The 24,416-nt window shown below is 41.7% G+C and overlaps 1 protein-coding gene across 15 annotated transcripts in view; it reads right to left on the bottom strand.

The window, feature by feature from the left end:
* The window catches only part of PTPRT (protein tyrosine phosphatase receptor type T), a 1,114,373-nt gene that overhangs the window by 595,431 nt on the left and 494,526 nt on the right, over positions 1 to 24,416 (bottom strand). The gene's annotated exons all lie outside the window — the stretch shown is intronic.

The raw sequence follows: 24,416 nt of genomic DNA, 5'->3' as shown, positions 1-24,416 counted from the left end.
TATTTTTACTTTATTTTTTTGAGATGGAGTCTTGCTCTGTCATTCAGACTGGAGTGCAATGGGGCCATCTCAGCTCACTGCAACCTCTGCCTCCCTGATTCAAGCAATTCTCATGCCTCAGCCTCCCAAGTAGCTGGGATTATAGGCGCCTGCCACCACAGCTGGTTAATTTTTGTATTTTTAGTGCAGATGGGGTTTTACCATGTTGGCCAGGTTGGTCTTGAACTCCTGACTTCAGGTGATTCACTCACCTCAGCCTCCCAAAGTGCTGGGATTACAGGCATGAGCCACCACGCCCGCCCTGAACCCATTCATGCCCTACTTTAAGGGTTTGCATGTAAGTACCTGAATCAGTATTTCTTCAGTAGCTATATTCAACACCTACCTTATCTCCTTTATTTAAAGGCACGAAAGAAAGAAGGCCATGTGAGGAAACGGTTTTCCCAGAACACAGCAAAGCTGCTGGGTGAATACTCTGTTTTCTAGCCTCAAAGGAAAACCTACTTTTGCTGAAGTGAAGTTTGGCACAAAACCCAGGAGAGCCTAAGGTCTACAAACATTTCTTACACAGAACACATAGATTGTTAGTGGAAGTTCTTTCCAAAGGGTGATAAGAGCCCAAGTAGAAAAAGAATGATGGCACAGCAAGAATTCAGCTTCTGCCTCAACCCCAGCAGGTTTCTTCCAGCAGAGAAAGTCATGGGTCACAGCGGACTCAGCAGGAATGAGGGGTCAAAGGAAAAGTCGTGCTGAGTTTTCTTGAATCTGCTCTGTGCTGCCACCTCTCTTTCACTGAGTTCCACACAGTCAGCTAAGTAGACTAAAGGTTCAGCAGGCATGGATTGTGGACGCTTCCTCGCAATTATTAGCCCATGGCAAAGCTACAAAAATTAACGCTTATCTTGTACTTCTTATGTACTTTAAAATCTCACACATATCATTTTCATGTAATTCTTGGGACAACATTATCATCTTCACTTTAGTGGAGAAAAACAAAACAAAGCAAAACAAAACAGAGAAACTAAATCAGGTCACCTAACCAAGATCATGGAGAAGGTAGCGTAAGATGAAACTTACATCTGCACGACTTCCTGGACCAACCTGCACCAAGGAAGGCTGTCTGCCTCTTAATATTCATCTTTAAAAAATGGAACTGAATATATTGGTTATTTTTATTGGTAGTAAAAATGGCAGAACAGTAAAGAAAACAGAAGAAAGAGAAAATATGAGAAGAAATGGAAGAAAATGGAGAAAAATGGAAGAAAGAAAATATCTCTACCATCCAACATAGCCATTTTTATTCCTCCATGTTCCATTCCAATGTTTATTTATGTACTGACACATTTTTTTGTGTGGTTATAATAACACATAGACCCAATGTAGATTCATTTTTCTTCCTTCACTTATACTGTAAGGATTTTTTTTTTTTTTTTGCATACACTGCTCGAGCTTTATCATCACTGTCTTTAGTATTTATAGAACAATCCATCAGGTTACCACACTAAGCATTTGCTGATTGCTGGATACGTGAGTTGTTAATGTTTTGCTAGGATAAATAATGCTACAATGAACATCTTTGTGCAAATGACTTCAGTCTGTCTTATCTTATGTTTTCTTAGGACCAAGGGTATGAACAAGAGGAAATGAAGAGTAGAACAAGGAAGAGGAGAAAGGGGAGGCACAGAAGAGGCACATGAGGGTGGAATACAATGTGCATTTGTTTGAGAACATCTCACTTGTAGAGGGCCTCTGGTTTATTTGCATGGATAGAAGGCAGGTATACATTTTAGCTTGGAACTCAGGTAAGGGCTTTGAGATAGAGACGCACTCAGCACTTCCCTTCTAATTAATTACCTAGAAGCAAAGATTCTCTAGAAACAGAATAATTGCTAGGAAACAGAGGTGGACAATATTTTCTCAGTGTGACTCGAAGCAAATCTTAAGGGACAACTCCAGATTGCCTCTATTATAGCCTGCCATTTGGTCAGAGAAGGAAATTAAGCAGATTAGTCAAGCTAGATGCTTTTCTTTACAAAGCCATGGAGGTTATTACTCAAGACCTTGTTATCTCAAAGGTGTTTGCAAATTGATTTTTGGATAATTTGTTGCAGGTAGAGAAGTTAGGTTGGCAGGCAGATAATTTCTGAGCTCATCCTTTGTGCATGTTAAATATATGGACCCTTTGATTGTCATTATCAACTCTCCAGAGCTCCCATCAGTCTCCAGAGAAGCCCCAGGGGTGATATTTTGCAGTTCTCTGATGACTCTGCCCAATTCCTTAACATAATTATTCACAGACTAGATCTCTATAGAATTAAGAGCAGCAGACTTCAACAGTTTGGGTGCTGAGGGAGTGGCCCCATTTAGTTCTTTTCCATCGACTTTTCACCATGGTTTTCTGCTCTCCTATTTCAGACAGCAGTATTCAATTGCTGACCACCAGAAAGAAAATAAAGTATTAAATCTTTCCAAATGGTTAGCTTCTTTTCATGTATTTCTAATGGCATGTGCAAGTATAGTAACAAACATCCCCTTGAGTATATAAATGTCCCTATCTCAAATGATTTGCGACTTCACACATTTGTGTGCAGATTAGCCACGTGGTTACTTCTCCGTCCATCCCCTCAAGAATAGACCATGTAAGTTTAATCACAGTGTTTCCTCTATGTGGCACCAGGGAAGCCATCAGATTATCGTGTGCTTTATTCTTTTCTTTTTCAGTGATCTATTGATTTATAATTGGCATTGTTTAGAAGGCACAGGTACTGGTGGTTCAAAGAGACAGAAGCAAAAATATAGCACAGAATTATTTTTTTGGTAAGCAGCACATTATTTTACAAATACATAGAAAAAGCCTATCTAAATCAGTTCTCTATCTCTAAGATGAACTCTTCAAGAAGACAGTATAGGAAATGTACAGGGCCATCCAGTCCAATGGCCAGAGTCATCAGGAAGGAAAAGGAAACCCCTGTGTATCTCATTTGCCAGACAGAGCACTGTGCGCATGAAATCTAATGCAGCCAAGTAAATCAGTGATAACGAAGTGTAATAAAGTCATGACGGGGGTGGCGGAGGCATTTTTGAAGCCTGTGAAATGACCTAATCTGGTCTAGAGCTTAGGGAAGCTCTTGCAGACAGCACTTAGGGGAGTGTTCTGCTGGGACTGCTCATGTTGAGTCTATGAACAAAGAAAAATTCCTGGGGGTCTCCTAGTTCTGAGTTACTTGGGCTAGACTGGCAAACAATTAAAATGATGTTCCCTGGACACTCATTCATTCACTCATTCTATGAATGTCGAGTCCCTGTGGCTGGTCACACAATGTCCCAGGCACAGACACAATCTTGGCTGCATGGAGCTCACCTTCCAGCCCTCACTGGAGTATTGACACAAAGAAGTCAGGAGAGAAGGAAGCTGACTCAGAAGATGTTGAGAAGGAGGGCATCCGAGAATGGAGAGGCCCTGGGAGCCAGACCTAGGTAGGAGCTTATGGATCCATAAAGCGATACACATATACAAAATGGAATACTGCTCAGTGAGAAGAAATGAACCAGCTGCAGATGCAGATACACACAACAATATGAGTAAATCTCAAAAAAAAATTCATGCAAAAGAAAAATAAAAGAAGAACTCCACTTATGTGAAAAGTTCAAGAACAAGAAAAACTGCTCTATGGTGATAAAAGCCAGAAGCATAGTTACCTAGCAGGCAGGTACTGACTGGGACAGAGCCTGAGGGAAGTTTCTGGGATGTTAGAATGTTCTCTATATGCTGATTTGGGTAGTTAAATAATAGAAATCAAAACAGTGTTACTATAAGGGACATGACTGTCTGAAAGAAGGCATGAGAAAAATTTGGGAGGTTATAACCATTTCTGTATCTTAACCAGGGTTATGCAAGACTCATTAAACTGTGAACTTAAAACATAGGTATTTTTATGTATATAAGTGATACCTTCCAAGTTAAAAAAAAATCACAAAAATATGGATACGTGACTCATTAAGTGAAGAGAATGCCACTAATTACTCAAAACTGAACCCCAGAAAATTGGGAGAAAATTAGCCTTTACTTCTATAGCATTCCCTCCTATCAGCACCATCAGGTGCTTGAATTCCCAATAGTTTTCCTAACAAGAGGTTGTTCAGGCACACACCAGTTTCTTATCCATGAGCCTTTTCACATCTGACACAACCAACGCCCTCTCCTTACCAGACTCCACAGCATTATCTGTGCAAAGCCAGGAGTAAGTAACATCTGATGGCACCCTTTGCTCATGAAGTTTGCAACCAGACTAAGGAGGAGGAAGTCTTGCCTTCAGGGAGCTGAGGCCTGAGCTGGGTGATGACATCAGTGCCTTCCAGCCAGGCATCAAAGCACTGCGAGGACGAGGATGCCAGGAGCCCTCCATGAGGCCTGGGCAGCAGCAGCCCTGAGCTTCCAAGGCTCTCCTTCAACATGTAGATGGTGAAGTGACCCCTTCATGTAATTCTGCCTCATCCTCAGGCAGCAATCTCCAGAACGATTCTGTCTTTCTTTTCCCTGCTGTGAGCACTTGTAACAGTTTGACTCCCCAGAAATTCCCACAGAGAGCAAAAGTGTTTCAAATAGCTGGAGACAGAGCTGTGCGCATGTATTGTCTGCTCCAGACAGAAATCAAACATTTTGAGAAAAGCCAAATGTTACTAAGATGTGAAGTGAGCCTTGATATGATTAAGGTGAGCATAACCTGGCCTCCAACACTTTCCACCACATGCCTCACCCTACCTGATCACCGTTTTAATTGCATTTCTATTCACTGACCCTCTAGGTCTGTGGGAATGCCTCCACCCACCCAACCCTAGCCACCAACACAAACTCGTTCATACACAGACAGAAACACAATTGTGCCATTCTCATTTCCAGATTTCTTTTGTCTGTGCCATTTTTCCCAACTAGAATGGCTTTCCTTTTTTTTGTTTGTTTGTTTTTTGTTTTGTTTTGAGACAGAGTCTTACCCTGTCACCCAGGTTGCAGTGCAGTGGTAACATCTCGGCTCACTGCAAACTCCACCGCTTGGGTTCAAGTGATTCTCCTGCCTCAGTCTCCCAAGTAGCTGGGATTACAGGCACCTGTCACCATGTACAGCTAATTTTTGCATTTTTAGTAGAGATGTGGTTTCGCCATGTTTGCCAGGGTGGTCTCGAACTCCTTATCTCAGGTGATCCACCCACCTCAGCCTCCCAAAGTGCTGGGATTACAGGTGTGAGCCACCGTGCCTAGCCTTCAATTATTTTTAACTAAACCATGCCTATTTTTCTTTTCAAAACTGCTTCATGATGACTTACTTTCATGTAGCACAGGGCTAGGCACAGAGTAGATGTTCGATGCTGATTAGACTTTCTACGATTTATGTGCAACGCTGTTTTCATACAATAATGGACTGAGGATCAAAAAGGACTACCTTGGGGCCAGGCTCCAAGCTTTACTTGACCTTGGCTTACCACTAGCCAGATGTGTGACTCTACTCAATCTTCATGGTCCTCAAATTTATTTTACCTTGACAATGAAAGACTCAAGTCATAAAAGTCCCTAAATTATCTACCAAGGGCCACAGGGATTCTATGTGTACTCACTGACTACCCTAACAGTGAGCAATCGGCAGTTGCCCAGGCTTCTCATTCCTCCCTGGCTTGGGCTCAGGGTCCTCGGACACAACGTAAGTAGATATACCATCAAATCCTCCAGTAGGTGCCAACTAGAATAAGTCTTTGTTGGACGGGCACGGTGACTCATTCCTGTAATCCCAGCACTTTGGGAGGCCAAGGCAGGAGGATCACTTGAGGTCAGGAGTTTGAGACCAGCCTGACCAACATGGTAAAACCCTGTCTCTACTAAAAACACAAAAATTAGCTGGGCATGGTGGTGGGCACTTATAATCCCAACTACTCAGGAGGCTAAAGTAAGAGCATTGCTTGGACCTGGGAGGTAGAGGTTGCAGTGAGCCAGGATCAGGCCATTGTACTCCAACCTGGTCAACAGAGTGAGAGACTCTGTCTCAAAAAAAAAAAAAAAAATTAGTCTTTGTGCCCTAACCAAACATACAGTCAATGGTCAATAAACATCTGATGTCTTACTTAAATGGGTAGAAAAAATATTTGATAAGTTTTCCCAAAGTAAGAGGTTGAGGGTGGCAACAAAAGATGAAAAAGAACAAGAAGTAGGATGTTATAGAGAATATTGAATGCACCTCTAAGCAAAGGATTGGAAGTATTTAGGGAGAAGACATCAAACAACTGACAGAAAGCAACAATCAAAGACATATGCAAAGAAAACTTCTCTGAAATACCCAAAGGCCCGAATTTGCAGACTCTGAAGAGCTCAGTGGGTTCCAGGCAAAATCAATGATGAGACTTGAGCTTAAGTACATACTGGCAATATTTTTGAAATACAAAACTAAAGAAAAATTCCCATAAGCCTTCAGAAAAAAATAACAGATATCCATCAAAACAAAATAAAAAGACTAAAAACTCTGGTTCCATGCTTTATCATTACAATTTCAAACACAGGGATGTGATGAGGAAGATGATGAGAATAATCATAAATAACATCATGGGGCCGCTCCCGTGTACTGCACACTTTCAGACACCTGTGACTGCCCTCAGTGCTTTACAGTATTGATTCATTTAGTCCTCACAGCAACTTTATGGATGGGTAGATGCCCATCCAGAGTCAAACAATTAGTCATTCAAAAATCCAACACTGAGGCCAAGGCAACCTGCCTGGGGTCTGCACTCATAACCATTATGATAAAGACAATGGTACATCATGATAAAGACAATGGTACACACGCAAGGTCTTAAGGGGGATATTTCCAGTCCCAAGAGTTTTATAGGAGGTTAGTTGTGGTGCATTTTCAAAGCCAGCAGAAAAATGCTCTCAGTTTCTGAAGAACGCAGAAAATAAAATGCAATGTACATGCCTTCCCTTAGAGAAAAACTGCTTGAAGATATACCCTAGTCCACCTTGTGATGAATCAAAATCACGACCTCTAGCATGGGGGAATTGTGATATAAGAAGGATCAGTCCTATGAGATGGCTAGCTACCACAAGACCCTCCTTCCTCAGATGTGAGTCCAGAAGAGGAGTGTGATCTTGTACCAGGCTGAACTGAACACATAGCCCAATCTGTAAGAAGGGGCAGAATGGCATGCCTTTCATCCACACAGCATTTCGGGAATACTTAAAAACAAGCAATTTCATTATGAATGGTTAACTTTAGCTTTGGCCATTATCCTGAAAAGGGACATCATAAATTCCTATGAAAAAAGGAATCTCTCCTTCACTTTGCTGAACTAAATTCAACAAACAAATATCATCTACCTAAGCTTAAAACATCTAGATTTAAATACATGAAAATGTTGGCTTTTTCTTACGGTTGTGAGAATATAAGTACTATTTTTTCTTTATTCTGTTTCTTCTTTGATTTTTTTTACAAATGCCTAGTAGACCTGTATTAGTTGCTTATTATAAATATAAGCATTTGAAATAGGTCAAGTTTCTATATATTTCAAACTTTCACATCCGGATGCAACCTCTCTTGCAGTTCTATGCTCCCAGTTGCTTGGAGTGTTTAGCAGTCAGTCTCCCCTCCTATCTGCCCAGGTAGCGGGAGTCAAGAACCATGACTACATCCATTTTCCCAGCAAGTTCCCCACCAACAGCTCACTAGCAAGGAGACATCCTGGCTACCTCTGGGAGCCCCTCGAAGACTTCCACTGTGAGTTGACACTTGACTTTCAGATAATCCTCTAATCATTGCAAACAAACAGTACTTTACCTGTTTCCTCATCTTTCTCTCTATAGTGACAACACAAAGCAGACAGTACTACTCCCATATTACAGATGAGAACACCAAGGTTACCTAGAAAGCAGCTGTGTCAATAATGCCTGCTCTGTGGCTACAGGCATTGCACTTCCCACCCACCCACAAGCCCCGGTGTTACCACTCCCAGGAGCAGCCCTTACCCAATGAGGGATAGAAGATGGCAGATAAACATCCAGGTTTCCTTGACCCCTAGTGGGACAATGGGGTGGCTTTATTCAGTCTTTTAGATGGCCCTTGGTGGGACTGAGCACCAGATATCCTCTCTAGCACTACCAGCTCATAGTGCATTCCATTTTTTGTTGTTGTTGAGACAGAGCCTCACTGTGTCACCCAGGCTGGAGGGCAGTGGTGCGAACTCAGCTCACTGCAGCCTCCGCCTCCCAGGTTCAAGTGATTCTCCTGCCTCAGCCTCCTGAGTTGCTAGAACTACAGGTGCTACAGGCACGTGCCACCATGCCCAGTTAATTTTTTGTATGTTTGGTAGAGATGGGGTTTCACCATGTTGGCCAGGATGGTCTGGATCTCCTGACCTTGTGATCTGCCTGCCCTGCTAATTTTTTGTATTTTTAGTAGTGATGGGGTTTCACCATGTTGGCCAGGATGGTCTGGATCTCCTGACCTTGTAATCCGCCCACTTTGGCCTCTCAAAGTGCTGGGATTCCAGGCATGAGCCACCATGCCCCGTCCAGGGCACAGGATTAAGAGGTATTTCTGGGATTTCAGGCGTGAGCCCCCACGCTAGGCCCACAGTGCTGGGATTCCAGGCGTGAGCCACTGCGCTAGGCCCACAGTGCTGGGATTCCAGGCATGAGCCGCCACGCTAGGCCCACAGTACAGTCTTTATGGTGCTTGCTTTCTTCTCAGTCTCCCTTCCTCTCCTCTTTACCAATGTTCCCCACAACTTAGAGAAACTGTTTGCAAATCCATGCTAAAAGATCTGTTTTTAGGGGAAATCCAGCCTAAGATATTATGAAAACCAGAGAAAGTTACTTAACCTCTTTGTGTCTCAAATGCCTCATCTGTAAAATGGGCATATAGCAATATCTTTCTCACGGGAGTTGCCATAAAGATTATATAAAGTATTAGAGTAGACACTTTAGAAGAGTTCCTACACATAACAAGTAAACTGTCTTCGCTACTAATATCATCATCCTCCCAACTAGCCACCAATGAGCCATTCAGCTGTCAGTGAGAACCTTAACTGATACTCTCATTTTGTGCTCCCAACAGAGAGACACAAAGATCCCATCAAATGCATTCCCCTTCCTGTGTCAGAATAAAGAAATTCTACAGTAATGTCAGTGTGTACTCCTGCCAAAACTCCCACCAGCAAATCAATTTAAGAGCTCAGCCTCAGTCTACTTAACACCATCATGTCGCAACCAGTGAAGTCATTCAGAGATGCGTAATTTAATAATGACTTAGCACCAGACGAGGTTTTATGATCCGCAACACTCTGTGTGCCCAGGCTCCCCTTTATCCCCTAACACCTCAACATTTTCAAGATTACTCTTTGCTGGGCCACTTCCCAAAATTAAGAGCAGAGTAATCATTCTAGAAGAACCTTCCTTTCCTTGCCTGCTAATCAGGAGTCCTCAGAAAGCATGAATCAAGAGTCTGTCACCTCCAAACAGGGTGCTAGGAAAAGCTGGATTCTAAAGCTTTGGAATCAAAGGCCATGCTTCAGGAGCACCTTGTTCCAGGTAGCATGGGTTCACAAATGGGCACTCTTCTCTCCCCTCCCCCACCTCGGCCAAGCAGCTCTGCTATGAAGAATGGGTGAAAAAAACTCCTGCCTTATCCAGTTTGGATCTTTGAGTTCCAGAGACAACCACGTCTGTACACCCACAGGATGGTGAGAACTGTTATTATTACTATCATGCGGCAAGGACAAATAACATTCTCATAACATTCACTGTGTGCCTGGCTCTATTTCCGATTTACATACAAACTCGTTTATTCCTCATATCACACTGGAAAGTAAGTACTATTCTAGTATGCATTTACAGATGAGGAAACTAAAGGAGTGTGCTAGTATTCAGCTCTGGTCTTTTTGCTTCAAGCCCACCCTGTTCCATCAGTTATGTAATTCTGGAGCTGGGACCCTACTAACGACACCTCTAAACCACCTTGCCAGCTGGCTTTGGTCCAGTCCTAGTGATGGGAGACTTCAGATGGAGACTGGGATGCTGGAAGAAGGAAGAAGATGCTCTCTTTCTGTTTCAAGGTACTTGTAGCATCACTCTAGCAATAGGGGCTGCTATGCTCCAGGCCTGAATCTCTTCTGGTCTTCCCAGCACCTATGGTACAGTCTCTTTTTGAAGGAACTAACAGAACCTAGGCCATGCCCCTTACAGCTGCAGTACAATCTGTGGGGTCCCCTTCCTCAGAGGTCTCAGAATCAGCCCCGCTGTGCTCCTCCTACAGACTTCTAGGTACCATAACCCCTCCTATTCCATTTTGTTACCCCAGTCCCAGGTGTGGTCGCCACTTCCTGCCATTTTTGGCTACCTTAGCATCCCATTTTTGCACTAACAGCCTTTCATCACTGTGTAACAGATTTCCTTCAATAAAAACCCTCTGTTTGAAATACCTGGTGTGATTTAGGGCTTCCCTCCTGGACCCTGATTTATATCAATAGATATTATAATTATCTTTATTTTTCACATGAGGAGACTAAGGTACAAATTGCCCAAGGTCATGTGGCTAGTCAGTGAGTGTGCTGGGATACTCAGGCTGTCTTGCTCTAGAGACCATGATTTTAACTCACACACTGAGCTGATGCCCCACTGTTCTCAGAACCCTGGTCAGCGACACAGTGAGGCAGGCACAGGAAGGCTGGGGGATACCATACTTTACCTAACAAACAAGTAATGAGGGCTGACTCTGCTATGTTTTGGGGATGTGGAGTCAAAGTAAGTAACTGTCTCTGCCCTAGAGGAGACCAAGAGACTAGGGAAGGATGCGGAAACCAATGAGCTACAGAAGAAAGTGATACAGGCTGAGAAGTGGCAGGGCCAGAGTCCTGTGGACTCATACAGGTGTGTGATATTGATACGAACAGGAGACAGGGAAGTACTGGGTAGAAGAGGGTGGTTCCCCAGAAAAGGCCCCACCCTCAAACCTGAAGACCCACGGCCCTAAGTCAGGACAGATATTTCTGTTTTTGCATCCAAAAAGTTGCCTTTTGGCCCACCACACCTCCAATCCTGCCCCCATATAAACCCAAGACCTTAGTGGGCACACACATAAGTGGCTGAACATTGGAACCAGCAGACCAGTGACAATAGAACAATGTGGCAGAGAAAGACAGAAGAGAAAGGATGTCTGGACACTGAGAGGAGTTCAGCTGGGGGCAGTCAGGCAAGAATCTGCCACTGGGCAGCCCGACTCCTGGGAAAGACCACCTTGCCAATCCATCCTCCCCTTCTGGTTCCCCATCCATCTCACTGAGAGCCACCTCCACCGATAAAACCTTGCATTCATCATTTGAGCCCACATGTGATCCAATTCTTCTGGTACAGTGGGCAACTGAAGGAGCGAGCCACACCCCCGTTTCACGTCCTGCAAGGGAGATAAGGAAACTCTCCCATTTCAGTATCATACACAGAATAGTGGCCCCAAAAGATGCTCGAGTCCTAATCCCCAAAACTTACATAGACTCCAAAACTTATATAGACTCTGAAGCTGTGATTAAGTTAAAGATCTTGAACAGGGAGAGTATCCTGGATATGCAGTATCCTGGATAAGTGAAGAAGGGAGGCGGGAGAGTCGGAGAAGCAATTGGAAGATGTTATGTTCTGGCTGTGAGGATGGAGAAAGGGACTACTAGGCAGGGAAAGCTGGTGACATCTAGAATCTACAAAAGGCAAGGGAATGGACGCTCCCCTAGAGTCAAAGGAACACAGCCCTGCTAACCCATTTTAGACTTCTGACCTCCAATGCTATAAGATCATAAATTTGTGTTGTCTTAGATCACTAACTTTGTGATTGGGTACAGCAGCATTAGAAAACTAATACAGCCGGGCACAGTGGCTCACGCCTGTAATCCCAGCACTTTGGGAGGCCGAGGCGGGTGGATCACTAAGTCAGGAGATGGAGACCATCCTGGCTAACATGGTAAAACCCCATCTTTACTAAAAATACAAAAAATTAGCCGGGCGTGGTGGCGGGCGCCTGTAGTCCCAGCTACTCGGGAGGCTGAGGCAGGAGAATGGTGTGAACCTGGGAGGCGGAGCTTGCAGTGAGCGGAGATTGTGCCATTGCACTCCAGCCTGGGTGACAGAGCGAGACTCCGTCTCAAGAAAAAAAATAAAAAAAAAAAAACCTAATACAAGGAGAGATATCCAAATTAGATGGAGGATGTTAGGGAAGGCTCTTAGAGCAATCAAATCATGACCTTGGTCTTGAAGGAAGGGGAGAGTCTAACAGGCACAAGGGTGGGGTTACTCACAAAGGCAAGACTGGGTCATACAGGGATGGTATATCCTCCTGAAACACAGGTGATGGGGAGCAGGGGTGGAGGACAGCAAAAAGGCAATCAGAGAGGTCAAAAGGGACCCAATCAGGAATGGTATTCATCCTGAGGCTGTGTAAGCTGTGGTGTCATGCAGGCACAAGAGTTTTAGCAACAACTCCTCTGAGTGTAAGGTGAAGAATGGGTCTAAGGGAGAGAAACACAGGAGGACCAATAAGGTGTGTCAATTACACTGAGGAAAGAAATGATGGAGGCATAACCCAAGTAATGGCCATGGGGCTGGAGAGGCAGAGGCAGAGGAACTAGGCAGAGGGTTGGGAGACTGAAAGGACAGGACTTGGTCATGTCATGGATTGCATGTAAGGAGTAAGGTATATGGACCAGTACAAGGGTACTGTTCAACACGCTGGGTGAGTCTCCCCTTGACCTCCGCAATGCCTGCCCAGCCCATATAAGTGGAAGTCTACCTCAATTTCCCTGTGCAGCACCCCAGTGCTCTATGCTAGCTTCTCCAAATTATGCCCAATACACTCATCCCTTTGCATTTTCATATTCACTTCCACTTACAAAAGGAAGTGTGGTGTACTAGAAAGTAAAAGATCACTGGGTCAGAAAGAGGTTGCCTTGCAACCTCTATTACTTAATGGTGTGACATTAAGAAAGAGATATAACTCCCTTGTGGCTCAGTTTCTTCCCATGTAAAATCAGGGTCATGGATCATACCTCACTGGGTCCTTGTGAAGATCAAGTAAGTGCCTGAAAAATAACAGGCCCTACATAAACGTGAGTTATTCCTTTCTTCCCATGGCTATTAGCTGTGGACCCCTGCGCTGGTCTTTCTCCCCATTCCACAGCTTTCTCCTGTAATAGGCCATTCAGCACAGCACCTGTAGCCTCCTAAGATACCCACTCTGAGCATCTGAGCTCTCAGGGCACCTTGGGTTCATGCATCACATGTATCACATACAATAAAATCAATGTCAGCTTTATGCATGTAGAAGCCACTAATCTCCCACCAGGACAGGCAACTCACTTTCAGAAAGCACCAGAGGAAAAACACAGTAGCTGCCATAAGAGAACAAATATGACAAGAAGACAAAGTAGAGAGAAAGCGGGTGGTAGGGAGCGAGGGAAGAAACATGCAACTCCGGGCAACCTGAGTCCAGGCAGCTACGTCAGTTGCTACGCTACCAGCCACAGCAAGAAAGGCTTATGCAGAAGGTGTCTGCGGCTTTAGAGATACTGTTATTTTGCAAATTCTTCTCCTTGGCCTATCCCTATGTGCAAGGGGGAGATGCATAATTAGTCTCTAAGCTGCTGAAATGGCTAGAAATGACTAGAAGTATTGACTGCTCTGAAGTGTCAGGAAGGGGGGTCCAGATGGATTAAGAGGCTTATCCATAGAGCCTACTCAGTTTGTGGGAAGAGTTTAAGAGATGACAGCCCCCCTTATGCAAAGGAACTGAAAAGTTAGCTTCTTCCAAATCCCCCCTTGTTCCCCTAGGGCTGCCTCTGCTCCTGCCATATCTTGCCTGAAGAGAGACTAAGCATAGCCTAACTCACTGCTCTTTGGGAAAGGACTTCGAAACAACAAAATTCTGCAAGGTCCCATAGACCTCAGTCCCTGTCTCCAAAAGCCATGATTCTGACTACGCCAGATGCACACTGGGTTCCAAGAACAGAATTAGTGGCTTCATGCTGTTGTCCACCACAGATCACTGTCTCTAGGTGCTTCTGTGGAGGAAGAGAACATGAGGAAACAGGAAGGAAAAGGTAAATGTATTGCTTATGACATTGCAGGCACTGTTCTAGGTATTTCTAACATCTTATTCATATATTTCTCAAGCATAGCCCCAGGGAACTCAATGACATATACGGTGATTTCCAAGGGCCCATAGAAAGCAAGAGTCTTTAGCTAGAACATCTTGCAGCAAAATCCCGCTTGAAGATATTGGGTAAGTTTGAATTTTAACACACACAAAATGTTTCAATGAAATACCACCTTTACACAAATTCTTTCAGAGACTCCAAAGAGAAGAACTACTTCCAAACTTATTTTACAAGCCCAGGATAACTTTCATTCCAAGAGTTCACAAAGATATCACATGAAGCTTTTAGGCCAATCTCCCTCATAAACATGTAAACTAAAATCCTACATTACTGTCTTACCAAGCCAATCCTGTGATATATAAAATGAATAACAGATTATAACCACATTGGGTTTATTCTGGGACTATAAGATTCGTTTAATATAAGAAAATCCATCAGTATAACTCATCATATTAACAAACTGAAAGATAAAAATCACATAATTGTCTCAAGAGATGTTGAGGAAGCACTTGATGGATATCAACAGTCATTCATGATAAAACTCTTAGCAAACTAGAAATAGAAGCAAAGTCCTATAATGTGACAAAACATTACTCTAACATCATAATCAATGGTAAAATACTACACACTTTTCCCTGATTTCCCCAATTCTACTGGTAGTTTTAGCCAATACAATGAGGCAAGAAAAAGAAATAAAAGATATAAATGTTGGAAAGGAAGTAATAAAGCTTTCATTATTCATAGACTACAAAATTGTGTGTGTAAAAAATTCTTTAAAAATCTCAAATTATGATAAAAATTAACAAGTTAATTTAGAAAAGTTCCATAGATTAAATATAAACAATTATAAAATCATATTTAAAAGGTGCCATTTACCCAACCAGTGGTAACAGACATCATAATAATGACCTCTAAGGGAAGGAGTAGTTAGTTGACTGGGAAGAAACATGACGAAACTAGGTACCGCAATAATATACACCTTGATTTGGAAGATGGTTATATGGATGCACATGTATGTGAAAGTCAATGAGCTATCCACATAAGGTGAATGCACTTTATGCCCTTTACTGCATTCTGTTCTACTTCAATAACAAACAAATTGAATAATTACTTACAAAAGCACTAGCAAAGTATTAAAACATCTCAGGATGTATATATATTTATATGTGCATATGTATATGTGTATATACATGTATTCTTCTCCACTGAAAACTGTCAAACATTACTGGCATACATTTTTAAAGATCCAAATAAATGGAGAGATAGTCCATGCTCATGAATTAGAAGAATCAATATTGTAAAGTTATATGTTCTCCTTATGTTGAATTATATGCTATCCTAATAAAATGTCTGTCAGGTGTTCTAGATAATCTGACAAACTTATTCTGAAGTTTATATAAAAATGCAAAAGGCCAGGAATACTCAAAGCAGTATTTAAAAAGGAAAAGAAAGAGAGCTTACCTTTTAGGAAACAAAGATTTATTATTAAGCTACAGTAATTAAGAAAATGAGGTATTAAGCTACAGTAATTAAGAAATTGAAAAACAGTTCAAGAAACAATGGAGTCAAGAAACAAATCCACATATAGATAATCACTTGATTTGTGATACAGTTGACACTTCACTGTGGTAGGAGAAGTATATTCTCAACAAAAAAATTAGGATTATTTAGGCATCCATATTAAAGAAAAGAATGTGAACATTGAGTCCTACTTTATATTATTAAAAAAGTCAATTCCAGGGTACTATAGAACTATATATAAAAGGTAAACAATAAGATTTATCTGAAATAGAATGTTTCTGACCTTGGGGTAGGTAAACATTTTTCGACAAGCATAAAACCATAATCCATAAGGAAAGTGAGGCGGACCACAGGCGTTTCTCATGCTACTCCTTATAGCCACATCCACCTCCCTCCCCACTTCCCCACCTCATTGCTCACCCCTGGGAAACACCAGTCTGTTTTCCACTTCTAAAATTTTGTCATTTCAAAAAAGACAATATACAATCTCTTGGGATTGTTCTTATCACCTGCCATCACACCCTGGAAATTAGTCCAGATTTGTTTGTTTGATTTTGTTTGTTTTTGAGACGGAGTCTCGTTCTGTCGCCTCAGCTGAAGTGCAGTGGTGCCATCTCAGCTCCTTGCAAGCTCCACCGCCCGGGTTCATGCCATTCTCCTGCCTCAGCCTCCTGAGTAGCTGGGACTACAGGCACCTGCCACCACGCTCGGCTAATTTTTTGTATTTTCAGTAGAGACGGGGTTTCACCGTGTTAGCCAGGATGGTCTCGATCTCCTGACCTTGTGATCCACCTGCCTCAGCCTCCCAAAGTGCTGGGATTACAGGTGCCCACCACCACGCCCAGCTAATTTTTTGTATTTTTAGTAGAGATGGCGTTTCACCGTGTTAGCCACAGCAAAACACACTGAGTCTCCTGACCTCATGATCCACCTGCCTCGGCCTCCCAAAGTACTGGGATTACAGGCATGAGCCACCGCGCCCAGCCTAGTCCAGGTTTTTGTGTGCATGGATAATTCATTTATTTTTGTTGCTATGTAGTTTCCATGTGATATACATATGGGTCTATTGTTGTGGTGAATGCTGTTTACCATTCTCCTGTTAAGGGTCATCTAGGATGTTTTCAGGTTTTTGTTGTTAAAATAAAACTGCCATGAATAGTTATATAGAGATTTTTGTGTAAACGTAAGTTTTCATTTTTCTGGGGTAAATTCCTTGGAGTTCAATCTCTGGGTCATACAGAATTCAGAACTATCAAACTGGTTTCCACAGTGTCTACAGCATTTTACATTACTACCATCAATGTATGAGTGGTCCAGTTCCTCACCTGTACTGGTATAGTCATTATTTCTTTTTAGCCATTCTGATAAGTATGTAGTGATGTCTCATTGTGGTTTTAATTTATACTACCTTAATGGCTAATAGTATGGAACATCTTTTCAAGTGTTTATCTGTGATTTGTACAGCCTTAGTGAAGCTTGATAGCCGGTTCTGGCTGGGGTCACTCAGAAGGCTACAAGCAGGGTGTCTACTGTGGTTACAGACCTCTCAGGGCCTGACTAGGATAGGACCTGCTCCCAAGCTCACAGTGCTCCTGGCTGTCTTCAGAAGACTCACTTCAAAGATCATTCATGGCTGGGCGCAGTGGCTCATGCCTGTAAGCCCAGCACTTTGGGAGTATGAGGAAGGAGGATGAAATGTCTCATCATATCTTTTGCCCATTTTCTAATTGTTTTGTCATTGAGTTTTAAGAATTCTTGATATATTTTAGACACTAGTCCTTCATCATATGTACGGTTGGCAAATATTTTCTCTCACTCTGTAGCTTGTCTTTTCATCCACTTTGCCTGAGCTTTCACAGAGCAAAAATTTTAACTTTAATAAGGTTCAATTTATCAATTTTTCAGTTAGAAATCATGCTTTTGATGTCAGGTCTATATTAACTTTTTACTTTTAATTATACTCCAATTTATCAGAGCTCACAAATCCATTCAGATTCCTGATGAAATTGTGCTCAAATATTCAGTTGACAAACACACAACTACACTTGGTTCTATTTCCTACCATAGAGTTTCTGAATAACAGATATGCTGAAAAACATGTCTGGATTGTTTTGAAAGTTTTAGTGGTATTTAATTTTTTAGAAGTTTGATATTTTAAAAATTATGTTTTCGATGAGGATGATGAATAGTTAATTTAAAATAAGAAAATTAAAGAATATACTCAAAACTGTTAAAAAGATATAAGACCATACAATTTGGAACAACCTAAAAACTGGGAGGCATGTATCCAACATGGCACTGTCCTTCGGAGTCTTTTCATTGAACTTAACAAGGAAGAAGACAGGATCACTACTCCAAGTTCGATTAATGATTCATTAGTAAGTGGCTGTCAATCTGGAAAATGTAAGATAGACTTAGATACTTAATATGCAACTTTTACTACTGTAAATCTTCAAAGGGCTAAAACTTGGTATCTCTTGTGCAGGAAAATCTGGCAACACCTGCAGAAGACCATCACCTCTGTGGTGATATTTGAAGACCAATTATTGGCAGCCTCCAGCCTCTACAATGACCCTCAGTGATTCCCTCCTCCTGTCATTCATGGCCTTGGGTAACCCTGTCACTTTGACAGTAGGCTGGACCTCGTGACTCGCTTCTAGCAGAGTACAGCAAAAGCGATGTGATAGTATTTCTGAGATTCTGTTACACTAAGTCTACCATTTTACTTGCCTCTCTCTCTTCTTCTCTCTTCCCCTTCCTTCTCTCCCCTTTTCCTCTGCTCTTCCCTCCCTTTTCTCCTCTCTCCCCTAAACTCTCTTTTTCTATCTCCCAATCATCTCTCTCTTTCTCCTTCTTTTTCTCACTTTCCCCGATCTCTTTTTTCCTCTCTTTCTCTCTTCCTGTCCCCCTTCCTCCTCCCTTTTCTCTCTCTCCCTTTTCATCTTTCTGTTTCCCTTCCTCCCTTCCTTCCCTCCCTCCCCCTCTCTCCCATTCTCCTTTCTCTGTTTCCTCTCTCTGCCATGTTGTGAGTGGTTTCATAAAGAAACACATACTTCAGCCAACAACTGACAAGGTTCCAAAGCCTCCCAATAGCCACATGAATTTTTTTTTTTTTTGAGATGGAGTCTCGCTGTGTCGCCCAGGCTGGAGTGCAGTGGCGCAATCTCGGTTCACTGCAAGCTCTGCCTCCCGGGTTCACGCCATTCTCCTGCCTCAGCCTCCCAAGTAGCTGGGACTACAGGCATCCACCACCACGCCCGGCTAATTTTTTGTATTTTTAGTAGAGACGGGGTTTCACCGTGTTTGCCAGGATGATCTGGATCTCCTGACCTCATGATTCACTCGTCTTGGCCTCCCAAAGTGCTGGGATTACAGGCGTGAACCACCGCGCCCGGCCCTGAATGATCTTTGAAGTGAGTCTTCTGAAGACAGCCAGGAGCGCTGTGAGCTTGGGAGCAGGGCCTATCCTAGTCAGGCCCTGAGAAGACTGTAGCCACAGTAGACACCCTGCTTGTAGCCTTCTCAGTGACCCCAGCCAGAACCAGTTATCAAGCTGCACTAAAGCTCCCAACACATTCCTGTGAGATAATAAATGTTTCTTAAGACGCTTTATTTTGTAACGTAGTCATAGACGACTAATACATCATACATGCTCCATAAATAGCTAATAACTTAGCTTAATATTAGCAGATATTTTTTGTATCTTAAAAAAGTCTTAGCTAGGAGTTAATATAACAAAAAAGTAGAAGCAGATGCACCAGAGGAAAAAAAACAAATAAAAAAAGATACAGAAAAAGCTTGACACTTCCTTTAACATCAGTTTCAGAATCACCATTGAAGGTGAAGCTTACAAAATAGGTAAAAGCCTGGGGAAGATGTGGCTGAATCTGTTTCAGATAAACATAAAAGGATACGGGTTACTGTTATTGCAGATACTGTCAAAGGAGACACTGTAATGCACTTCAAATGTGCCCAAACATTTAGTTAACAGAGTGTTTCATTTCACAATAGTAAATAAACTTGAGCAGCACCTGGCCATTTTATACATTTCCTCTGTATATTCTATGATCTTAATATCAAAGGAGACATTAACTTGCAAATTACTTGAAAGGAAGATAACCAGTAAGGAAATGGTCAACAAGATACGGATGGATGTTTGTACACATGGAACTCAATACAAAACAGACACGGCCATGGGGCAGACACAGGGTCTTCACACACACAGCAAGGATGGCTAATTCAAATGTTCCAGCAGGTGAAGCATCACTTAATAATAAAGCTCATCCTAAAATCTACCTCTTTGTTTCATCAATGGGGTGGTAAAAAAGAAGGAAAAAATGGAAAAAATTTGCCTCTGTGGTCAGGTGCACAATAAAACAACAAGTGAATGTAAAAACTTGCTCTGCTTCAAAGATATACCTTGGCCTATTCAATGGGGCACATTGATGGTCTCAGTGAAATTGCTATCATTCTTCATTGAGGAAGAACACATATAAGTAATAACAAAGTTACCTTAAAAATCTTGCCTAAAGCCTCATCTAGATCTTAATCAGTAAAGCAATATGCTTAAAGCCACATACACCAAAGAACACACAGGTTTAATGTAGCAATTTTCCCCAAGTATTAACTTTTTTGAAAAAAGAAGAATTGATCTCATAGTATCATTCCTATAGAGCTCTTCACAGCTTGGAGGCATTTATGGACTCTTCAAATTGCCCCATGAATTTCCTCTCCTACCTTTGATTCCCCTAAAGGAAAGGAAATGTAACTTTGATTATATGTTCCTAGTTGGAAACCCAACAAGGTTTCCCAATAGCTAGTGTGTACTCATGATTGACCCTGAACTATCGATGTTCTGCCCAGAAGGTTGATGTGGGCACATTTGGGGGTTTTAAGGTCAATTCAAAAACTAAAGTAACCAGTTCCTTTGCAGACAAGAAGCATAAACTGGGCCTCTCTAAGAAATGAGGGGTGTCATTATGAAAACTGCAGGGCTTAATACTTACAGGACCCCTCTGAAAGGACTAAATTGTACCCACACCTAAATGACAAACGCCTGGGTCCTTCCAAGTCCATTTCCAACTAAGGGGCAAGTACTGCTTTTACTAAAAGTCCTTTATATTAAGCTATTACACTCTTAAAAAAACATCTTTAGGGGTTGCATCAGTGGCCTCAAACTTGGCTGCACATTAGAATCATGCAGAGAAGTTTTGAAGTTCCTGATGCTTAGGTCTCAACCCTTACCAATGAAATCAGAATCTATGGGGCAAGTTAAAATTGTTAAAAACTCCCTAGTTGTTTCCAATATGCAGACAAGTTGGAGAAACACTGGGATGCATCATTCATTCATTCATCCAAAGATTTCCTGAACACTCATTATATGCTTGGCCTCTGGGTGATTCCCCAACTGCCCAGGTCTTTAGGTGGTCATGTCTTATGCATCTCTGTGTGTCTAACTCTAGCATCAGAGGCAAAAATGAATGCATAAATGAACGAACGAATGAATGAATGAACAAATAAATGGCCCTTCTTATCTGCCTCTCCCTGACTTGGGATACAGAAAGGAGTTCTAACGCTTACAGATAGCTCTGCATAGATTAACCCAACAAAGAACTAACAACAATGTAGTAATAATGCCCGAAAAACTTGGCAATGAAGAGGAGTGATGATGGAGAAGAAATCTAGTCTCATGATGTTTTCTTTGCAAACAACCTAAAGAGGAGTAAAAAGCACAGTCTCAAGGGACCAGTGCATCACCTCTTAATCTATACTCCCACAGAATCCTTCGGCATTGAAACACCTCACATATTTACACGAATCACATCTGAAATATACATGGTCACATACACCAAATCATATCTTAAATATATGTGATCACTTTGCACCTGCTGAAATAGTTTCTTCTCTCAAGGCCCTGTTAATATTGTGCCTGTTTGGGAAAGCCTTCTAGGAGACCACCAGTCTCCCTGGCATGTTCCAAAGTATGGTATATGAGATTAAATCAGGTACACACTCGTGGATATTTACTTATAAATTATTTTAATAGTCAAAAATGTACATTAACTTGTAATAGAAGACAGATTTCCTTCTATCATAGTGATATGCACTCTTGTTTGAAAGATCAAGGAAAGCATGTGTCATTTTTAAAAAGCAATAATACAAAACACATAAGAGAATAGATTGGTCTGTTGGCTGTATGCATGTCTTCTTTTGAGAAATGTCTGTTCATATCCTTTGCCCACCTTTTAATGGGGTTGTTTGTTTTTTTCTTGTAAATTTGTTTGAGTTCTTTGTAGGTTCTGGATATTAGCCCTTTGTCAGATGAGTAGATTGCAAACATTTTCTCCCATTCTGTAGGTTGCCTGTTCACTCTGATGGTAGTTTCTTTTGCTGTGCAGAAGCTCTTTAGTTTAATGAGATCCCATTTGTCAATTTTGGCTTTTGCTGCCGTTGCTTTTGGTGTTTTAGACATGAAGTCTTTGCCCATGCCTATGGCCTGAATGGTACTACCTAGGTTTTCCTCTAGGGTTTTTATGGTATTAGGTCTAACATTTAAGTCTCTAATCCTTCTTGAATTAATTTTCATATAAGGAGTAAGGAAAGGATCCACTTTCAGCTTTCTACTTATGGCTAGCCAATTTTCCTAGCACCATCTATTAAATAGGGAATCCTTTCCCCATTTCTTGTTTCTCTCAGGTTTGTCAAAGATCAGATAGCTGTAGATGTGTGGTATTATTTCTGAGGACTCTGTTCTGTTCCATTGGTCTATATCTCTGTTTTGGTACCAGTACCATGCTGTTTTGGTTACTGTAGCCTTGTAGTATAGTTTGAAGTCAGGTAGCGTGATGCCTCCAGCTTTGTTCTTTTGACTTAGGATTGTCTTGGAGATGTGGGCTCTTTTTTGGTTCCATATGAACTTTAAAGCAGTTTTTTCCAATTCTGTGAAGAAACTCATTGGTAGCTTGATGGGGATGGCATTGAATCTATAAATTACCTTGGGCAGTATGGCCATTTTCACGATACTGATTCTTCCTATCCATGAGCATGGTGTGTTCTTCCATTTGTTTGTGTCCTCTTTTATTTCACTGAGCAGTGGTTTGTAGTTCTCCTTGAAGAGGTCCTTTACATCCCTTGTAAGTTGGATTCCTAGGTATTTTATTCTCTTTGAAGCAATTGTGAATGGAAGTTCATTCCTGATTTGGCTCTCTGTTTGTCTGTTACTGGTGTATAAGAATGCTTGTGATTTTTGCACATTAATTTTATATCCTGAGACTTTGCTGAACTTGCTTATTAGCTTCAGGAGATTTTGGGCTGAGACAATGGGGTTTTCTAAATATACAATCATGTCATCTGCAAAGAGGGACAATTTGACTTCTTCTTTTCCTAACTGAATACCTTGATTTCTTTCTCTTGCCTGATTGCCCTAGCCAGAACCTCCAACACTATGTTGAATAGGAGTGGTGAGAGAGGGCATCCCTGTCTTGTGCCAGTTTTCAAAGGGAATTTTTCCAGTTTTTGCCCATTCAGTATGATATTGGCTGTGGGTTTGTCATAAATAGCTCTTATTATTTTGAGGTACGTTCCATCAATACCGAATTTATTGAGTGTTTTTAGCATGAAGGGCTGTTGAATTTTGTCAAAAGCCTTTTCTGCATCTATTGAGATAATCATGTGGTTCTTGTCTTTGGTTCTGTTTATATGCTGGATTATGTTTATTGATTTGCGAATGTTGAACCAGCCTTGCATCCCAGGGATGAAGCCCACTTGATCATGGTGGATAAGCTTTTTGATGTGCTGCTGAATCCGGTTTGCCAGTATTTTATTGAGGATTTTTGCATCGATGTTCATCAGGGATATTGGTCTAAAATTCTCTTTTATTGTTGTGTCTCTGCCAGGCTTTGGTATCAGGATGATGGGGAGGATTTCCTCTTTTTGCACATATACACCATGGAATACTATGCAGCCATAAAAAAGGATGAATTTGTGTCCTTTGTAGGGACATGGATTCAGCTGGAAACCATCATTCTTAGCAAACTATCACAAGAACAGAAAACCAAACACCGCATGTTCTCACTCATAGGTGGGAACTGAACAATGAGATCACTTGGACTCGGGAAGGGGAACATCACACACCGAGGCCTATCATGGGGAGGGGGGAGGGGGAAGGGATTGCATTGGGAGTTATACCTGATGTAAATGATGAGTTGATGGGTGCAGCACACCAACATGGCACAAGTATACATATGTAACAAACCTGCACGTTATGCACATGTACCCTAGAACTTAAAGTATAATAATAATAAATAAATAAATAAATAAATAAATAAATAAAGAGAATAGATTGGAAAAACTCAGGAAGGGGGCACAGAAAAGACTGAAGTGTGGGAAACTCAGCTAGAAGCCTTTGTAGTTCATATAGTCCTGTTACCCTCTGCATGGTATCAGTATCATGTCTGTGTCTTTTTCCCCTACAAGAGAGTCATTGCAGGGCAGGGATTATGGCCAATCATGCTTGCACTCCTCACTAAGCCAAGCACAGTGCCTTACAAAAGAATTTTGAATAGAAAAAATGTTTCTGTGATTGTGTTACCAGTCCCATTTAGGTTAAAAGCAACTGACAAAAAAAGTAAGCCCACAAACTAATTTGGGTCATTGCTAAAAATATAAAATTGATATTACTCTCAGAAGCAGCCCTAAATAGATGACATGTCATGTGCCCCTTTCCT

This window comes from Chlorocebus sabaeus, chromosome 2, assembly GCF_047675955.1.
Source record: "Chlorocebus sabaeus isolate Y175 chromosome 2, mChlSab1.0.hap1, whole genome shotgun sequence".
NCBI lineage: Eukaryota > Metazoa > Chordata > Mammalia > Primates > Cercopithecidae > Chlorocebus > Chlorocebus sabaeus.
The sequence above is the reverse complement of the archived record's forward strand: the minus strand, read 5'-3'. Positions and strand labels throughout refer to the sequence as shown.